The 13,079-nt window shown below is 43.1% G+C and overlaps 1 protein-coding gene across 4 annotated transcripts in view; it reads left to right on the top strand.

Annotated features, from left to right (window-relative positions):
- Positions 1 to 5,681: 5,681 nt before the first annotated feature.
- sulf1 (sulfatase 1) overlaps positions 5,682 to 13,079 on the top strand; it is a 35,034-nt gene continuing 27,636 nt past the window's right edge. For 2 of the 4 annotated variants that reach the window (XM_035142239.2, XM_035142243.1), the window contains exon 1: positions 5,685 to 6,088. The gene's annotated coding sequence lies outside the window, so the exon portion shown is untranslated. Of the gene's footprint in view, positions 6,089 to 13,079 lie in introns of all 4 variants that reach the window. The other 2 variants (XM_035142242.1, XM_035142241.2) reach the window with 2 other exon arrangements.

Raw genomic sequence — 13,079 nt, 5'->3', positions numbered from 1 at the left:
TCTCCCCCCCACCCTTCTCCTTGTTCCTGCCTTTCACCTTCTCGCCTGAGAGGATTAGCAACTCAGGCTTCCGGAAACGGAGCACCACTTGGTGAGGATGTGACTTCCAAAAGCTCCTCAGTGACAGGAAGGAGCTGGACACTGGCTTTACAACAATTACTGCATTCTCTCAATGTCTTTTCAGGGTCAACGTTTTTAGAAGTTAACAAAGAGTTGGCCGGATTTTCTGAGAAAATATCTGTAAACAAACACTTTTAGTGGAGATTTTTTTTTCTGCTGCCCAGGAGACTGAGTGGAGTCTGTGGAGTCAGAGGGTATGAAAGGAAATGATTATTTGTTGAATGCATTATTGTTTGGTGGTGTGGAGACTTTTGGCTGCAGGGAAACTCTACTCGAGGGGTCAATGATATGCTTTACCACTGCCTTTTTTCCTTTATCTGTAATAAATGTTTTTGGAAGCGAAAGCACATTCTTTGTAGGAACAAAAATATATCCACGGCTTTTTGAAAGTTCAACAACAGGGTTCATATTCAGGTGGGGCTCAGTCATATTTGATACTGAACAAGACTCACTCATAAACAAAGTTAATGTACAAAATCACAGCCCTTCTCAGCATTTCTTCTACAGCTCTGAAAGTGTGAATAAGTAATCTGACAACAGATTCATGCTGTACCTACAGATGGGTGACAAATTAGAGGAAAAATAGGGAAAGAATGTGGAGAGACAGGATGACAATGCCCCCATTCATTGAGCATGAGAAGTCGCTAATCAGTTTGAGGATGCAAATTATGCTAAACATATGCTATGACATTTGCAATCAAAGGATATCAACCCATCTGAACACCTATGGGAGATTTGGGTTCGGCAACACTTTATTTGCCTAACAAATAAAGTACTACTCACAGGAGAGGCACAAATTGATTTTATAACCAGATTATTTCAACCATTCTTTCTTATCTTTCTAACACCCTTTTTAATGTTTCTCTCATTTGTACTGCTCTTGTGTGATAAGACAACACAACATGTTTTGTAAATTCAAACCAAAAAACTACAAGTGGAATTCAGTTGTATTGCAGTTGTAAAGGTCCCTGGGGCTTTGCCTGTGGAACCTGGCCGCTACACCACTACCATTGTCTTGGCCGTCAGAATGTCTTTCATCTTCTTACTTGGACCCAGGGAAAGCGATCAGTATCTCCACGCTCTATCTATCTCATATCTTCATGGCTTACAGCACTAGTTCCCAGCCATTTACCCGTTTACTGAACCTCAGGGCTTTCCCAAATCATTTCCGTCATCCTGTGATTCAACAGATCAGTGGAATGATAGGATTGGTTTCTCTCTCACTATCTGTTCCCAAGACGTTCTTGGAAGGTCTTAATCCTGCTTTAAGATGGCTCCCTGGGTGGTCTATCAGATTTCTACAGGATTTATTCTGTTAACTGTCATTGATTTGTACATTAAAAATATTTGAAGTTTGGAAAAGCAAATTAATAAAAAAGTCTTATCATTCTATTCAAGGCAGTTTAAATAATTTAAAGTTGGATTTTGAGATCCATGGGTTCAAAACGTATGGGGCCCCCATTTGCCACACAATGTGTAAAGGCCTGATCAGTGAGGGTGCCTGTGTATTTGTTAGCGTGTCTGGCAGCTAGTCGGAGCCAAGGAATCATAGTCTGTGCTGACACTTGTTATTTGGAAATCTGGATGCACTTACCTTTATTCATGCCAAGAATTATCCAACGAAGGCTACATTCCTTCTGAACTACATACATGTATGTGGAAGCGGTACAACCTGTCTTTTGATATTTTGTTTGGAAATCAGACTTACAATTTACGTCAGATCAAAAATGATCAGCAGAAGGATCAAGTCAACTGTAGTTTGGGGAAACTGGTATTAGAAAATGTGTGATTCTGACATAAAAGCATTGTGGCTTATGGAAACTATTGTTTTCAATGAAGGACAGTCACTACTGCTTTTAGTTATGAGGAAATAATAAATGTGTTAACTGCTGAACATATGACATTTTGTTGGTCAAAGGCACCGGGATTAGATTAAGTTATTTAAACACAATAATATCTTCAACTTCTCTCAACTTTGGCTTTCACATTCTTTACTCCGATGGTTGGTGGCCACAGTTCACCGTCACTGTAAATATCTGCCATAGAGGTCAAACTGCATCTGGCATCTGACTGAAGTCTGTTCGCTGATGTCATTATGAACAGGCCTCTAAATCCTATTATCATTACCTAACATTTGATCTCGGGTTACTCTTAATGACTTCATTATGTGTTAGTGTACCTCCTTTGTCTGCAGCACTGCTTGATAGTGGGTTTTCAAGAATAGGTGTCAGTCTTGATGTTTATTGTAGCAATGACTGGCTACCTTTTAGGTAAAAAAACCGTAGTGGTCTACTGTGTTTTTCAAATGTGTGGTTTCATAACCTGTAAATTGAATACTCCAAATGTACAAACCACGTTTACATCCTCATAAATTACTCTCATTGTGACTACCAAGATAAGGTTAATAGCTCAGTTGAGCTGTTAACAAACTAGTTACTTCCACAGTAGCTGCAATTGCTATGTTTCTGCCATACTTTCTCGAGGTCATCAAGTTGCTCTCTCGTAACTGATTTATGCTTAATCCAAGTACATAGCATAGCACTTTAATGCCTACTCACGAAAACGTGACATTTCTTTAAAACTGGCTAAAATAAAAAAATTATTTTGTTTGATTCTGTTGGGATTTGACAGTTGGCTCTATTCAGGATATTGTCACAGATGCTGTCATGCATGTCGGCACGCATGTGTGGTTTTCATGCGTGTCAAGTCACTTGAAACAAGGGCACATGCATGTCACAGCAGGAGGGTGGCGTGAGCTCCCTTCACATGCATGTTCAGCTGTCACTGAACTACAAAGGCCTGTCTTCCTCTCTTCCTCACTTTTTTTTGCTTGTATTTTTTCCTTTTCCATTGCCACCCCTCTGTCGCTACTGTACTTATGTCTCCACTCTGTCCTCCCTCCTCCTGCCTTGCGTTTCTCCTCCAGGACCTGTACATTCATGACCAACTGCGCAAGTGTTTCGCTTTTCTGTGGTATCCTATAGTTATCAGCTGTGCCTTTCTGGCATGAACTTTAGATGACACTGATTCAACTCACTGAAGTATATAGGAACCTGGGAAGCAGCAGGACCTAAGCAAATGTAGTTTGGTCCTGCAAAGTAAAGGAAGTACCTTGCTTTGGTCTTATAAATGTATATCTAGAACCAGTGTTGGCCTGGTAGTATGCATGGTTTTTAAAATGGTGTTGAGCAAAAGACAATGCCCTTTACCCCCCCAGGTTGCCTTCCTCCACATCATCGAGATATCCCCCAGCTTCAGCTCTAGCGCTCTATACTAGCACAGAGGCAGGATCACAGCTATGACACCCCTGTGTATCTCATTCAGCTATAGAGAATGGGGCTACTGAACCGAGTAGCCCCCCAACATTGGCCTCTGCTTGCACCTGCAGGCCCAGCTGATGGCCGGAGAGCTGGAAGGAAGAGGGGGGAAGTTAATGTGAGAGGAGGCTTGGATTCGGTTTAAGAATATAACTTGGATAAGAGACAAGAGTTTGAAATTATGCGCCCAGTGAGAGAGATCGAAAACAAGAGACGATTGGCCATCTTTATGCAAATGTTTGCGTTAAATATCCACCCAGATAAGCTTAGTGAAAACTTTGTGCAATGAGGATCGGGAGAAGGAGGGCCATTGGGAGTTAGCAGAGAACCACTGCCCCCCCGCAGGTCATTCAGTCATTCATAAGATGAGGCCATTTTATAGACCTCCCTCTACCCTTGCTTTTGTTGCTGTTGTGTTCGTCAGCGGAAGTGAAAATGGAGATTAAGGGTGGTCATGGAAAATCAGTCTGTTCTATGTGGGTCCTACTAGCTGTTTTCCACACAGAAACTCAGACTGATAACCTTTGCCGCCTGCACGGATTTATGATGTTTACAGATGTGCTCATCTCTTGAAAAAAAACAGCCCCTCTGCTCCAGTGGGGCAGCCATCTTTAATCCAGTAAAGAGCACAGGGATTTGGTCGCCCCTGGCCTGCCTGAAGGTCCTTTGGAAACCTCTCGGCCGTGAGAATGGGGACTGGGTTTGGAGGTGTGGGTTGGGGTTTGTGTAGCCATGCAGGAGGGGCTGGGGACAGTCTTTGTGAATTTAGTTAATCTAATTTGAGCTCTTTCCCCCAAAGGCCCTTTCTTTCCCTCACCACTGCCCCTGTTTCAAACATCAGTCCAAGCAGGGGAAAGTTTCACGTGTCTGTGGTGAAAATAGGCTTTGTTTAGTTTAATCCAATATCCTGATATCTAAACCTGAGGGGAATGTAACTGGGAGCATCCACTGAAAACAGTCACACTGTCTCTCGGCTAAAATGGAAGGCTGATAGACATGGACTTTATTACATCATAACATGTATTTATGACTTTATTCTCAGGTCATGCTAATTTGAGGATACAGCAAATTGTCTCAATGATGGCGTGATTTAAAAAGTTTGCAAGAGAACATAAATAAGTTTGTATGGACGAAAAGAACTCTTGATTAAGGGTCAAGTCGTCAATATTAACTGTCTTGTTTGAACGTAATGGATTTCATCAAAGAACAACTTAAACAGAGGCCAGGGTGTTGATGCTGCTTATAGAATGTAAATGTCCCACTTAGAAGTCTTTCTTTGCTTTTTCACACCTCTGATTAAATCACTGTGATGCTGTCGGCTATCAAACGGGTATTAACTCATTAGGTTTTCCTTTTGAAGTTGCTTCTGAATATCATCAGGGTCTCGTAATCCTTTTTTAATGGATCAGCGAGTCAGAGAGTGCTTCAACAAAATGATTAATGTGACAGCCTTTCTCACCTAATGTCCCTTGTGTTTTGCATGAATGGGCAAAGAATTGGTTGATTCTTTTAGGAAATGCGGCAGTAACGATGTTATTGTTCAGACGCTGATAGTAACCAGTAGATGTTTGCTTTATCAATCTGCTGCCATCTAGCCATAAACCCATAACCCCTCTTATCTTTACTTCTTTTCCTTACTCCCGATAGCGCGCTCTTTCCTTAGCTTTGTAATTTTAGTGTGTTCCCCTCTGCCCTCTCTTTTAACTTAAGGCAATAGGTGGTGAAGGGCAGGAATGCAGCCGTGGGACTGTAAGGATTTATCACACTAAGGTGTGAGGGCTGCTGCCTGTGCTTCTGTGCCTGCAGATGTAACAGTTTAGTGCCAACAGCATTCCCACCATGGAGCCAATACAGAATTTTATTGCTTTTTAAGTTTTATTCTTTCGACCACATACTCTGTGGCCATAGGGAGAGGAATGGGAGGGAGAGGGGTCAGGGACGGGGGGGTAAAGAAGATTGTGCGTGCATGTTTTTTTTTTTGTGAGACTTGTCCAGTAACATTACCAGAAAAGTAACATTAAGAAAAGAAAAGTTCATCTCCATCTTTTTTCTTTTCTGTCTCAGTGTTTCCCACTTATTCAACAAGCGCTCTCTCTCCGTCTCTCTCCGCTCCTGCTCTCTCTCCCTGTCTCCCCTCCCATTCCTCTTCTTTCCACTCCTCTCTCTCTCCCTGTCCCTTCCTCCTCCTTTGCCTCTCAGGTTACGATGACTGGGGGTTTTCTTGCTTCCATCTCGTAGAGTGTGTGTGTGTGTGTGTGTGTGTGTGTGACTGTGTGTGTGTCTCCCTCTGCGCTGAGCTGTGTCCTTGTCCCTGCCTCCTGGCAGCGAGGAGCCACCCAGCAGCCGGTCTCTGATTGGGCAGGGGAGTGGGGTTCTTGACACAGCGCGGTGCTGACTGCTCTGGGACGTGTTTCAACAGATGGTCGAGGTTAGAGAGTGTCATCACATTGGAGAGAGGATTAGAAGAGAGAGGTTGTCTTCCAGGAGCTGTGTGGTCCCCCCTACTCTTCAACCCCAAAGATCCCAGCACGAAGACACAAACCCCTCTATGAGCAGAGGGAGACCCGGTGAAGAACCGCGAGGAGAAAACTCAGAGAGGAATCCTCGCCTTGCCTCTCACTCAGACAGCACACTGCTCTGCTGCCTCTCAGGTACTTCACAACTTTATCTATGTTTTTCTTTTTGTCTGTTTTCTGCTTTTGCACTGTCAGTCTATTCAGTTAGCAATACATTTCCAATGCAGCTTACAGTCAGGAGTTTGGAGTCTCTAAGAAGGGATTTGTAGAGGTGCTGTTTTTGCAGTGAAACTGTTTTGCCTGTACAGCAGCTCTGTGTGTGTGCAGGACTTCATAGTTTTCCCCCTGAATGACAGGAATTCCCTCCGTCGCAAATTCTTCCGTGTCAGGGGATTAGAAGGCAGCACATTCCATTAATGTCATTTTTCCCCCAATCCATAAGCACCCATCTGTTAATTCATTGTTCAATTCAAAGTCAGAGGTACCTCCTGGTGGTTTGAAAAAGCCTGCTGTCACTAAGAAATGTATGCTGTATTAATAACTCTGTCAGTGGGGGAAACTTTTATTTATATGCAAGTTTTTCAGGTGTATCCTGAATGCATCACTTATTTGATCTAAAAACTTTGCTGAAAATAAACTGCTTTCTTTCCACCTCTGTCAGTTCTCACAATGGGACATTAAATTGCATTTTCCCCCAAAACTCAGTATGACATTTAAAATTCACTTCACTTCAGCCCAGATAAGTTTTTTCATAAATCTTATTCAGAGTGCACTCCTGGCAGAACGTGTCAGTCTACACTAAATGGATGAGCTGCTGAAGAGCGCTTTCCGGACAAACTGTCAGAGCGAACCAGAGACGCAGAGACTCAGGGAATGTACACCTCACTTCAGCTATTCAACTCAAGTCAAGTGAGAAGGAAACTTGCCGGTGGAGTGGGAATATGATGTATAGTATTTATACCTAGCTCCAGGCACTGTGTGTGTGTAATTGTGTGTGTGTGTGTGTGAGGTGTTTGCAAATGGAGATTGTGCAGCTGTGGAAGGCTTGCGTGGACAGCAGCCGGGCTGAGAGGAGGTTGTATGGGTGAAAGCTGCTGTTGTGTGACTTGGTGTTTACCTTGGTAAACCAGTCGTAGCTACACTTCCTGCTTGTTACTTGAAGCATTTAACACAGCCACCAATTGGTTGTGGTAACTTCTGCTTCAATGCTGGTGGAAGTTGTACAAGCAGATCGATCAAGGTAACAGTTGGCTTTGTATTTCTTTTTAAGGGACATTCTGCCAAAGTTTCAACCTTTGTGAAAATTATTGAGTGAAGTTCAGATTTATTAGGAATTTCTTTTTCTTGGTTCGAAATCTAAATTCTCTAAAAAGTCTAAATGCTGTAGCTGACTATGTTTTTTTACTTACCGTTGATAGTTAAAATTTTCTGCCAGTAGGCTTGAATTTAGCAGTCTGATTATATTTCTAAATAAATCCCTATTCTTAGTTTCAAGTAAGTGAGTTCTCCCTGTTCTTCTATCTAGATTTATTTATCCTTCTGCCTCAGTTTACCTAAATGACCAAATTATACTGTGGTCTGTTCAAAGTTGATCACTTTTACCAGGCAAAGTGATTATAAAAAAATGACGGACTTCCCATATCAATACTGACAGTGTCAATTTGTGTTTCTGACTAAGGAGGCTGGAGAAAGATAAATGACCGTTATTTCAAACTTTCCACATTGACGAGCCTGCTCCATAAATCATCCCTCACTTGAGTTTCACCCAGCAGCGTTTAGATTGACTTTCTGATTACCCTACCCAGAGCGCAGCGAAGCAGCTTTGGGGCGTTTAAAAAAACGCAGCACTGACTGCCAGTTCAGAGAAAAGAGAAGAGGGATCCTTTAAACAGTTTAGCTTCACTGTGCTACAAACAAGAGCATGAGCAGCTGCTGCAAATAATTAGGTTCTAGGGGGGTAGACGCTTGCCAAGACAAACGTTGTTCCAGTAGCGGCGCTGCCATCGTTCACATCTACTTTGTGTGTCGGTGTGGGTGAGAGAGAGAGAGAGAGAGAGAGCGTGGAAGCAATAAGTGAAGTAATTTGTTCCTCTGATAAGTATGGTAAGTGGTAAAGTGTAAGGGGATAGAGCAGGTATTACCTATGGTTTTTTCATTTGTGCAAATGAGAGAAAAAGTGTGTGTGTGTGTGTGTGTGTGTGTGTGTGTGTGTGTGTGTGTGTGTGTGTGTGTGTGTGTGTGTGTGTGTGTGTGTGTGTGTGTGTTTGTGTGTGTGTGTGTGTGTTTCAAGTCAGCTTTTTCAGTCTTTCTTTCTCATTAACTCCAAATATAAAAACCCACCAGATGAGTTTTGACAAGACTCTGCCGTCTCCTCCCCCAATCAGCACCACAACTTCATACCAGAGGAGTCAGACTGTTATCATGCTCTGTTTTACCTTCTCACGTTGACCCTGCAGTGTCAAAAGTAACATCTATCATTATCTTGAAAGCCCTGCAGTTGACTTTCCATTCTTCTGTAACAATAGGAAGATACTCATGGCCAATAAAAAAGGAGTTAAGGTTGAGTTGAAATGGAGAAAAACTAGATCTAGGTATCATGCATTGTCCAAACTGAACATTTGATCAAATAGCACATAATCTGTTAAACTGGTTGATTATTTCATAAATACGCTTACTGAATCCAAACATCTGTTCTATGAAAGACTGCATTTTTTTTTTAAATCTTTCTGGAAAATACAGAAACCAATGCTCTATAACTATAGTTTGTGTGTGTTCTCTTGTGTGCAAGCATGTAAAGAAAAGGTTTCCTAAACCATCCTCTCCTCTGGCACTTGTTTATCTCTTCAGCTTAATGATAGTGTTCCTCATACAAGCCTGATTGCACAGTAGCGCTGGAGTAGATTGCACAGTCCTATCACTGCAAATGGCCAGTATTTGAACAGTGAGCATTTGGCATGCTTTTATTTATGTGGAAGCGACAAAGGCTATCTTTAGATGAGTCAGCCACTTTCTCGGTTCCTTTGTTCTCCACACTGATCAAACATTTCTTTTGAGTTTCTATGCACGCATACATGCAGGCCTTGTAGTACCCTTGACTTTTTAGAACATATCTCCTGGGAAATACCACATGCACATCTGGATGAGCACAGGCGCACACATCGTAGCTCTATTTTGGGGTATTTGGGAGCTCACAATAGCACCCCCAAGTGTTTGTTCAGCCTCTCATTTGAGCAGTAAAGGTCAGGTCATGCAAACATCTCATTCAGCTCATCATTGGTCGGAATGCCTGATGCTTTACGTTTTTGCATCTGCCATTCTTCCATTTTGTCTTGAGTTTTTGCCTTGATGGCTAGTTTGAAAAAAAATTACATTTTGTGAAGAACACTGCTCTCATTAAATGATTCACAGAGCTTACAGCTAGGACTGACCCCTGACCAGGTCCCTTGTAATTGTGGACATTCGAATGAATGGAATGAGAGATGGGAGATGCTGTCAGTGGCTAGAACCGCACATAAATGAAAGATAAAAAGAAAGGAAGAAAGAAAGAGAGGATTTTTAATGCTTCTTTGTGATGTCCGGAGCTGCTTTTGTTCAGATGTCACTGCACATAGATGCAGCGTGGACTTAAGAGGGAGAAAGTGAAAGCCGGGTCAAGAGAGACACAAGAGAGGGGGAAGTGGAAGAGGGATGAAGCAGGAGAGGCCAAGATAAGAGAAAGGGAGGTGTGAACATGTGATAAAGAGGGGAGGAAAGTAGGAGTTTGAAGTGGAAGGAAAAGATCCAGAGATCTCTTCACGACCACAGGCTAGATCTTGTGCATGTGTTCTCGGTTGTCACCCACACGTGTGCACATTTGCAACACATGGACACAAACATAATCTTCTTGCGGTGCAGGCATGTACAAAAGAGAAACACCGAAAAAACGTGTACATACACACACATTATCCACAAGCTTAACCCCTCCATCGTCCACCCCCCAGAGAGCTGCACTGTCCCTGCTTTGTCATCTCTCTTGTCCAATAATCCCTTCCCCAGGGAGAAGCAATCTGTTTTAGATTTGAAAGAGAAAGGGCCCTGCCGGTATCACGTACAATTAAGCAGCCGTCAGAATGCGTCGGCGTAAGTTTGGAGGGAGAAGTGCTGCCACTGGGGGGTTGTCCCTTTCATCCGCCGCCTTTCCAGAATGGAGATAATGGGGTAGGAGGGTTGGAGGGATGGGAATGGATGTGGAGGGAGGGGGGCACAGAAGGAATGAATACTTTTCCTCACCCCTCCATCCCGCTCCACAGCTCTACTAATAGAAGCCAGCATGCATTTGTTTCAGCTCTTCTGCTCCCTTTCTTTCACTCTCCCCTGGAGCGGGCAAACACATTCAGCCTCTGCCAGCGCTCCCCTCCTCTGCCCGTGTGTGCATGCACAAGCGCTTAAATGTGTGGACTTGGCCATGTGCTACTGGTAGCCTCTGGTCCTGTTTGCCCTTACTCAAACAGCTTGACTTTGCCATGTGGGGACTGGAACTTTGGGCAGTTGTAGTATTAAGGGTAGAATAACTTTGTTTACACTGACGAGGTCCAGAATTGCACGACGTGCATTATCTCTGCTTTGCTCTCCTTGAATTGCCTGTGGCAAGTTCGGCTGATTTGGGCTGGTGAACATGTTGGGATGATGTATTGACTGCATTCCTTCAACTTTGGCTTGCATGTAAAGGAATGGAAGCACTTAGAAGGGTAAGCTTCCCGTTTTATGCTTTGTAAGCTAATTAGTCTTTCAGCAGATATCATTTTTAGGTATTTTACAATGCACTAAGATGTGGAATTTATACCAGGCAGGATGAAGTTAATTCAATTACAAATGACGTTACTGCATGCTTTGGAAAGCCACACACTGAGCCAGAGGCAACAGAACGGAGAGCTCCCTTGTGTACAAATTACAGGTTACGTGTCTGTCTGTGTTCAAGTCTGACTGATTCTTACTGTGACTGTTTGAGTCCATGACTCATGCACACACACAGAGCATCTGATATCCAAATACACACGCATATGTGCCCACAGGCATTGACGGAGGGGAGTGCTGAACAGGCACAGGTGCAATCGGGACGAATGAGTTTTTATGAGTGGTATCATGTTGGTGTGTCACAGCCACGGAGAAGTTTGTTTATGGCGTCCAGGGTCACGCAGGCTGGTTCTCATGGTCTATGTTTGTCTACGGTTCCCAGAGAATATGCCTACACATGCTCCACATTTTAGGGGTGTTTGGTTTCATGCGCCAGCAGCAGCTCTACACTTAACTAGGTTTTGCTGACTGAGCTGCTACCATCTCACCCTAAGGAATCTACATTTTTTTTTATCATTTTAATGATTGCCACTTGGACGGGAGTTTGTTTATACTCACTTAAAGGAGAGGAGCTTCTAAATGTTTAGTGCTCATTGACTTTCCATTCGCTTTTATCAACATTTGATGCCTTTATGGATCAATAGACAGCACTGTTTCCATCGGATGAAGCATGTTCCAGGCAAGTGATTAGTGGCTAAAAGGAAAAAAGTAATCAGTCAGTCTGGCCTTTGCAGCAACTTTGGACCGGAACTCTAAATCAGCCATTTACTCAGCTTATCAGCTCAGCCTAAACATTTACTGGCAACAGTAAATTTGTATATGTTCACCCTAAAATTGAGTGTAGTGCACAGAGAAGCCCATTTCTTTCTAAAAACGTGTTCCTACGCAAAAATATCCCTCTTTTTCCTTTACGTCATTCTCCACGTTAAACAAGAAGCAGAATTCAAGTCACACTTCTCAAGTCAGTAGGCAGTGAACATTACAGGGCTTTTGAACTGCCGAACTTTAACAGAAAATAAATCCTTCAGACTCTCTCTCTCTTTCTTCCCTTCTTTCCCTCCCTCCCTAACTCTTTCTCTGTGCCACCATACTGCTGATTTCATGGAAAAGAGGTCAATCTCTTTATTCTTGACAATTACCTCAGTGGAAACCCATTGAAGCAATTTGCCATAGCTCTCTTTTGTGGTAAAAGGAATAATTTATCTGGGGTATATTTGACGCGTCAATGAGACAAGAAAGCCACCCGTGAGTGAGCAATACGTTCTGCTCCCTCTCGCTCCGACAGTCTCTGGACTTTCTCTCGCCGCCTGATTGAGTGTTTCTGATGGGAGTGTGGGTTTTGACAAGGAGGCGGCTGGAGGAATATAAATGTGCTGTATTTTATTAATCTAAGACCATCTATCGCTAATGGTTTCCATTCATGGCTTGGAATAGATTTAACAAGAAAGCTCTTGCCTCACACTCATGCGATATAACTTTGGCTGCCGATCTTCGGATTGTGATGTTTTCATATCACACTATAAATCAGAGGATTGATTTTCCTTTCGTCAAACACCCCATCCCCCTCCCTCTCCTTTTCCTCACCCTCTTGAATGGTAAATCTGCTTTTCCTCTTGGAGATATATATTTTACTTGAAAAGCAAGCCTCTTGTAAAAGCAGTACACATCTTAAGAAATGGCTCATGTATTTTAATGTGCATTAAATTTCCACCAGGGCACTGACCATTATGATATTGAGTGCACGTGAGTGATGCCGCTGACACTGAGCCTCATTTGTCAAGCTAGCAGCATGAGGCTTTTGCTCAGATATATACGGAGCTCAACAAAGGGTGCCCATTGCTCAGGATGTGAACATTTAAATACAGACCACCTTCAGGGCCGCACCACACATGAACACCCCCATATACAAATAAATACAGGCAGCTTTCCCCATTCCTGAAATGACCTTATTTGTTTTTTAATCATTTCCCTCTCGGTGTGGACAAAGCCCCCTCAAGCTTTCCAACAGGCCACCTGATGGCCCGCAAGCCATTCCCACTTTGAAGTCTGTTGGACCAGGATTCATTTAATTATATATTAAGATGCATCCATAATATTGATGGGGTGGCCTGGCAGCCTTGGCACTACAAAGGGTCTCTTACCAGGTCCGAGAGAAACACAAGGGGTTTGACTAATAGCCGTGAATGCACCCGCTCCAGGTTCGCATTTCAGTGAATTGAGGCCATTCTTCCTCATTAAAGTGGCCCGCGTTGTTCCCCAAACACACTGCATACCAATGGATGGGAATCATTTC

Source organism: Hippoglossus stenolepis, chromosome 19 (genome assembly GCF_022539355.2).
Source record: "Hippoglossus stenolepis isolate QCI-W04-F060 chromosome 19, HSTE1.2, whole genome shotgun sequence".
Lineage (NCBI taxonomy): Eukaryota > Metazoa > Chordata > Actinopteri > Pleuronectiformes > Pleuronectidae > Hippoglossus > Hippoglossus stenolepis.
This window is presented reverse-complemented; position numbering and strand designations above follow the sequence as displayed.